This window comes from Hyaena hyaena, unplaced genomic scaffold, assembly GCF_003009895.1.
Source record: "Hyaena hyaena isolate Hyena2069 unplaced genomic scaffold, ASM300989v1 scaffold_1336, whole genome shotgun sequence".
Lineage (NCBI taxonomy): Eukaryota > Metazoa > Chordata > Mammalia > Carnivora > Hyaenidae > Hyaena > Hyaena hyaena.
The window spans coordinates 349108-355944 of NW_024081970.1; positions in this window are offsets into that span (position 1 = coordinate 349108).

Here is a 6837-nt window from a genome sequence, read left to right on the forward strand (position 1 = left end):
CCTTCCTTCCTTCCTTCCTTCCTTCCTTCCTTCCTTCCTTCCTTCCTTATTTTGTTCTTCATTTGATGGCTATTAAGCATCTTTACTGAAGAAACAATGTATGTTTTGTATGAAACAGAAGCCAGTCTTTACACTATTTTAACATGGTTGAGTTTCTTTTAGTGATTTGTTCGCAATAACATAATGAAATTAATTTCAAAAAGTATAAAAATTTCCAAAACAACTGCCATGTGTGTGCATTGAAAGGTAAACCATTTAAAGCACTAAAAAGTAAGGAATCTTTATAATTCACTTAATAGTACTTTTGCAAGCCATGTTTCCACAGTTGGGTTACAGAATACTGATTTTCTTTCCATATTAGATGATCTAATTTTACCTTATCGATCCCAGAAGTTAAAAACTAATATCATTAAATTTCACAGAGAGCATATAGATATATGCTCTCAACAGTTACAGAAAGAACATGCTTTAAACAAAGGACAAAAATTCAAATTGTTTTAGGACATTTTCTTAACACTGCTAATACCATGTATCATAAGCACCTTAAATTATTTTTGGTTTAGCTTAGGAGAGATGTTGATATACTTAGAGTTAATTCTCAGAACACTAGTTATTGGGGACTAATATAATAGTTTTTATCTTTAATAATTTTATCAATACTTTATAGAATATTAAGCAATTGTATTTAGGGTTCTTTACCTTTAGAAATTCTCTAACTGGGTAAAATCTTCATGTATTACTTATGCATTCAAAATGTCTTTGTGTATTTTTAACTGTAGTCTTCTGTTGTTCTCTTTTTAAGAAAATATTCTAGTAATTGTAATAATAATAATATAAATATATGACAATGTATTATATTGTTAATTATATATTAATTACAAATAACATAAATAACAATAATATCTCAAAAAGTTGATTCAGGAAATATGCAATTAAGAGAGCCTACATTTCAACTGTGAATCAAATAGTAAACCAGAAGCTTAAATAAAGCAACAGTAATTATGCCTTCAAAAAAAATAGGACACCAGCGGTCCAATTTTGTGCTGATTTTGCTTTGGAAGAATATATAAGCTCTGTGGTCTATGATGAGATGTGGCTGAGGGCTTACCTATGAACTTTTTTAGAGATTAGCTACTGGTTTCCTCTAAGTATGGTTTAGTTCATCTACTCTTCAAAATGGGAAACTTCTTCCCAAATGTGAGGCCTTTAGACCATGTTGGGATATATTATCTTTCATATGCAACCATATTTTCCTTTTTTTAACAAATAAAAAGTAAAACATGAGGATGGTTTCTTTTTCTTCCTATGAGTTTGCACATAATATAAAGATGGTGATTGCTATTATGATTTTTTCTACACTCTTACAATCAAGTTTTGGTCTAAATATTGGGACCATATAAATTTTAACCCCTTAGAAAATCAAAGATATGTAGATATTTTAGAGACAGAGTATTAAGTGATAGTGAGAAAGCCTAGAGATTGCACATTTAGTCTTTGATTTATGTAGTTTAAACTTAAATAAGACTAAAAAAATCTTTTATAACTGTTTTTAAATTTCTTTATATTATCTCTTGAGAAATGAAAAATGATAGCATATTAACTGCCTTTTAATTACTTTTTGAAACCCTGATGAAGCATGATACTTTAAAACTCTTATTTAACATCAGCTTGCAGACTGAGATCATTAAATATTGTGTCATGAGATTTTAGTACTATTATTTTCTGTCCCTGGTTTATCACGTTAAAGCTTAATGAGCACCTAATAACCTTCAGGCTGCCCTGCCCTTCTGGAACTAATGAGAAGAGAGCAAGGTGGAATATTAATAGGCTTAGCCCTCACATATAATATAATTTTGAAATGTTTATTTCTGCTCAACACCTGTGATTGGGTAAATCAGGTGACAGTCACTCCTCAGAATAGATTGTTAGTGTAGTCAGGTCACTGCAAGTCTCACCCTTATCCAGAGCTTTTGATCCCTGATGTGTCCCTCCTTCTCCCATTAATAAGTGTGAAGTATGGGCATTTGCTCTGTACTCAGGTCTCTTGACAATATCCTATTTGTCTGTCTTAATTAATACAAAGTAAACATTTTTCTTCAGTAAAGAAGATTCTGTAGCTGGAAACTGCTGGTGGATAAAATAGCTTTTGGTTTCAATTTGTTGGAAAGAATGAAAATTTCACGCAGATGCAATGAGAAAGAACCTAAAAGTATAGATTCTTAACTAATTTTGAAGTTTGTTATATCCATGAAATTAGTTTGGAGTATAACTAAAACACATTATTTTGTTATAAGAGGTACTTAGAAAGGCAGATAGAGCATTAACTGATGCCAAAAACAAAATAAAAGAATCTACAAAAGAAATCTGAAGTCACACTTTGCAAGTTGTCTGACACAGTAATCAAATGCAGCACAGCTTTGATATTTAATAAAAATATAATGGATGAGAAATGAGTAGATTACCTGAAAAGAAGATGCTTTGCCAAGATAATTCTTATACTATTACTATGGTGAGGAATTGGAATTTCCTGATGAAATTTTTTCTAAACTTATTTCGATTTGTTTAATTACATAAAATATATTAGAGGCTGAGTTTAGCTGATACCACTTTTTTCCATCTGACAAAATTTATATAAAAAATTCTGTGACACTTGGTTATATTAATTGCAAGATATAGAAATGATATGCAAATGATAAAGTGTTTTCAAACTCATTCTTTATTTGAAAAAAACAATAATTAGTATATATTATTATGTACAATAATTATATAAAACATTTGAAGAAAAAAGAACTTGTGTCACAAAGTGCTAAAGTTCCCTAATATGTAAAAATGTTATGTGTCAGAATAATATGGCAAAGTCACTGACTAAAATCAACAAATAGACATGGCAATGCAGACAGCAATATTTTGTATTTCTTCTGTTCCTCTCATCTTCTTTCCCTACATTTTCTTTACCCTGGCTCAGTCTGTATCTCAATATCTAAATACATATCCTTACCATGTTATTGTGCATTTATTTTTTAAGGGCGAACATCCTTTCAGGGATCAATTCCAAAGCAGAGATGGTTTATAATATGCAGTACAGTAGAACTCTATTGAGTAATTAAAAATACTAAGAAAGCACAAATATACAATTAAATAGTTGTAAAAGCCCTGATTTTCTAATATTTTTGTTCCTTACTTTGTGGAGTCACTTTTATTTTCTAATTCAAAGCTTCACATGACTCTTAAATGCATATCATAATCAAAATTATTAGGTGTATATCTTCACATACAGGGAGGAACAATTAAAGCATTATATAAAATTAAAGTAGGAAAGAAGGAAAAGCAAGTAACAGAAAAAAGGAAAAAGGAATTGGATCTATAGATATTTTGTTGTCAGAGTCCTAATATGGTGTTATTGTTTTATAATTGAAACAAGGTATTTATTGGGTTTTAGCAAATGTGCTGAAAAAGAAACAATTTAGAATATTTGCAATAACCTAAAATCAGAGTTGTGTACAGGTTTAAACTCCACAGAGTTGTGTGGAGTCTTTAGCACTGCTTTTTATGACACATGAAATATCTGACTAGATCAAGTGCATTAAGAGTACTAATATTTTAGTGTTATCATATAGAGATTAAATTAAAATGATAAAGGTCTACAGTGTACCAATAAATGCTTTCTCCTCTAGATGTTTATTGTTATTGTTTACCTTTATCTTATGATAAGTTTTTTAAAGATTTTTTTCCCTACTGGTTAAGTGATATTTGAGATTATTTTGCTTCCTTTTATTCTCACAAACTGTATCTGAAATCTGACATAATCAAATGTTTAAAGTTGATAAATTTTAGGGCCGCTCTTTTTCCTTCAAGCTATAACACACAGTACAATATTTCTCTCATTTGGATATTATTTTTCAATTTACTCTCAACTTAAAAAGTTTACTCAAACTCTTGATTTATTCTATTTTAAGGTACATTGACTTATTAAAAGGAGTAATGCAGCGTAATTAATCATGCTACCTAAAAAATAAAATTGAGCCACATTTTAAAACGTGACAGCCAGCCAGCACTAGCCAGAAAGAGTTTAACATTTTCCTGGTCCTGGGTTATATGACCATACATTTTCTTTGCCTTTCAGCCTCACAGCAGTGCTGTCCATTATGCTTTTTTTCATTTGTAGCCCTTTTGTGAATACACAAATGCAGTCACTTTTCTATCTCTTCCATAGCTTTATCCAACTCTATAGATCTTACGTTAGTACCTGCCGGAGTATCCTCATATACAGATCAGCAAATCTCCTCCTCCTTTTTTTCTGGATGTACAGTGCTGATGATTCGTTAACAGTGAACTCATAGCTAACAGCACTCCACATTTGTAACCAAGGTACATTTCACCTAGGTTATCAATTTATGGGCATAGAATTGTTCATGGTATTCATTTATCTTTTCAATGTCCATGGCATCTGAACTTTCCTTCTCCCTAAATAACTTCTTTTAACGTCTTGTAAGGAAAGTATAGTGGCAACAGATTCTCTCAGTTTGTGTTTGTTTGAAAAGTCTTTGTTTTTCCTTCACTTTTGAAGTAGAATTTCACATGGTACAGAATTCTAGGTTTGCGGATTTTTTTCCATCTCAATACATTGAATATTTAATTTCATTTTATTCTTGATTGCATGATTCCTGAGAAGTCTGTGTAATCATTATCTTTGTTCTTCTATAGATACAGTGTTTTTTGACTCTGGCTTCTTTCAGGATTTCTTCCTTATCTTTAATATTTTATGATTTGAAATTATAGGTCCAGTTATAGATTCTTGTTTTTGTCTTTTTGTTTTTGTTTTTGTTTTGTTCGTTTGTTTGTTTTCTGCTTGGAATTCTGTGAGCTCATTAGAACTGTGATTTGAGATCTGACATTAATTTGGGGGAAATTCTTAGTTATTATTGTTATAAGTATATCTTGTGTACTGTTCTCTCTTCCTTCTCCTGGGACTTCCAGTATGTGTATATTACAACTTTTGTAGTTACCCTACACTTTTGAATTATTCCATTATTTCCATTATTATCTTCTCTTTGTTTTTTAGTTTTGGAGATTTCTTTTGATAAATCAAACTCGTAGATCTATCCTCCATTATGTTCAGTTTACTAACAAGCCCATCAAAGATTTTTACTTCAGTGTTAGTGTTTCTGATCTCTAAGATTTCTCTTTGGTTGGCTTAGTCGGTAAAGCGTCCGACTTTCGCTTAGGTCATGATCTCGCGGTTCGTGCGTTCGAGCCCCGCGTCGGCCTCTGTGCTGACTGCCAGCTCGGAGCCTGGAGCCTGTTTCAGAGTCTGTGTCTCCCTCTCTCTCTGACCCTCCCCTGCTCACGCTGTCTCTCTCTCTCTCCTAGAAATAAAATAAAAACATTAAAAAAAAAAAAAGATTTCTCTTTGGTTCTTTCTTAGGACTATCTTTCCACCTTTCTGCTTACATTGCCATCTGTTCTTGTGTGCTATCTACTTTATCCATTGCAGCCCTGAGAATATTAATCATAATTATTTTAAATTCCAGTTGGATAATTCCAATACTCTTTCTAGTTCTGAGGTCGCTGTGTCTTGGAATTGTGTTTTTGCCTTTGGTCTTTCTTGTAATTTTTTTTTTCTTTTGATAGCCAAATATAATGTAAAAAGAGCTGCTGTAAATAGACTTTTCATAATGGGGTGGTAAAGTGTTGGGGAGGGAAGTTTTCTATAATTCTGTGGTTAGATCTTGTCTTTCTGTGAGCCTGTATGTCTGGACTGTGAAATTCACAAACTTCTCAGTTTCCCTTCACCAACCACCCCAGCCCCACTGTAGGAGGAACAGAATGACTCGTGTAGTTTGGAGTTGAGTATTTCCCTTCTCTGACATAGAAGACTTGAGTTGGCTGGAGTTGGAAATTTTCTTTCCTCAAGTCAGTTAGTGTGATAAAATCCCAGCAGGTTAGGCTCTGGTTAAATAGTTTTCCTGAGGGCAGGGCTTGTTAATAATAGTGTTCAAATATTCTGGTACATTTCAAAAGGCTTCCTTTCCCTTCTCCCTGTGTAATGCACAAAGGAATTTCCTTCCAAAGTTTACTGTGAGAATCTAATCAAGCTCCAGGAAGAACAATGCACAAAAGGATGGGAACTACTGATGACCGGGTCTCTATGCTGTTTTGAACCCTCAGAAAAATCCACACTGAGCCTCCAGAAATACACCAATTACAATTTGTTTTTTCTTACTCTGGCACTGGTTCCCATGGCAGTTTCTGTCCATAAGTCTTTGCTCAAGTAAGCTGTCACTCCCTGTATTCACATGTCTAGCTAATCTTACAGGCAGCTATATACCTTGGGTCCTTATTTTATAGCTCCAAAATGAGTTGTTAATTTATGAGACTGCTCAGTTTTTTGTTTTTTGTTTTTTTTTTTACTTGTTAGGAAGAAGTGTAACTTCCAAAGCTCCTTACATGTAAAACCAGAAACTGCCCTTCAAATATTTTTAAATTTTATTTTATGTTTTTTTTGTGTGTGTGTGTTTGTCTTAGTAAGCATAGATTTTGTTTTCTTTCCATGTCTGATTATTCCAGTTTGTGAATATTCATAGGTTTATTTCTATACTCTGTGGATGATGGCACATACTGTTGTTGCCTTATAATTTTTTTTTCCTTTGAGCTGTTTACTCTCTTGGGAAATTATTTCAGAGAATTTTTTAAGTTCTGATTTAAGATAATTTCCTCTAAAGGATTACCCTTTGCAGTGTTAGGCACCAGGGAGTATTACCTGTCAGGGATGTTATGCTTAATTCAGAATTTTATTTTTAACACCTAAATAACATATATTTGGTCTGCAGATGCAGG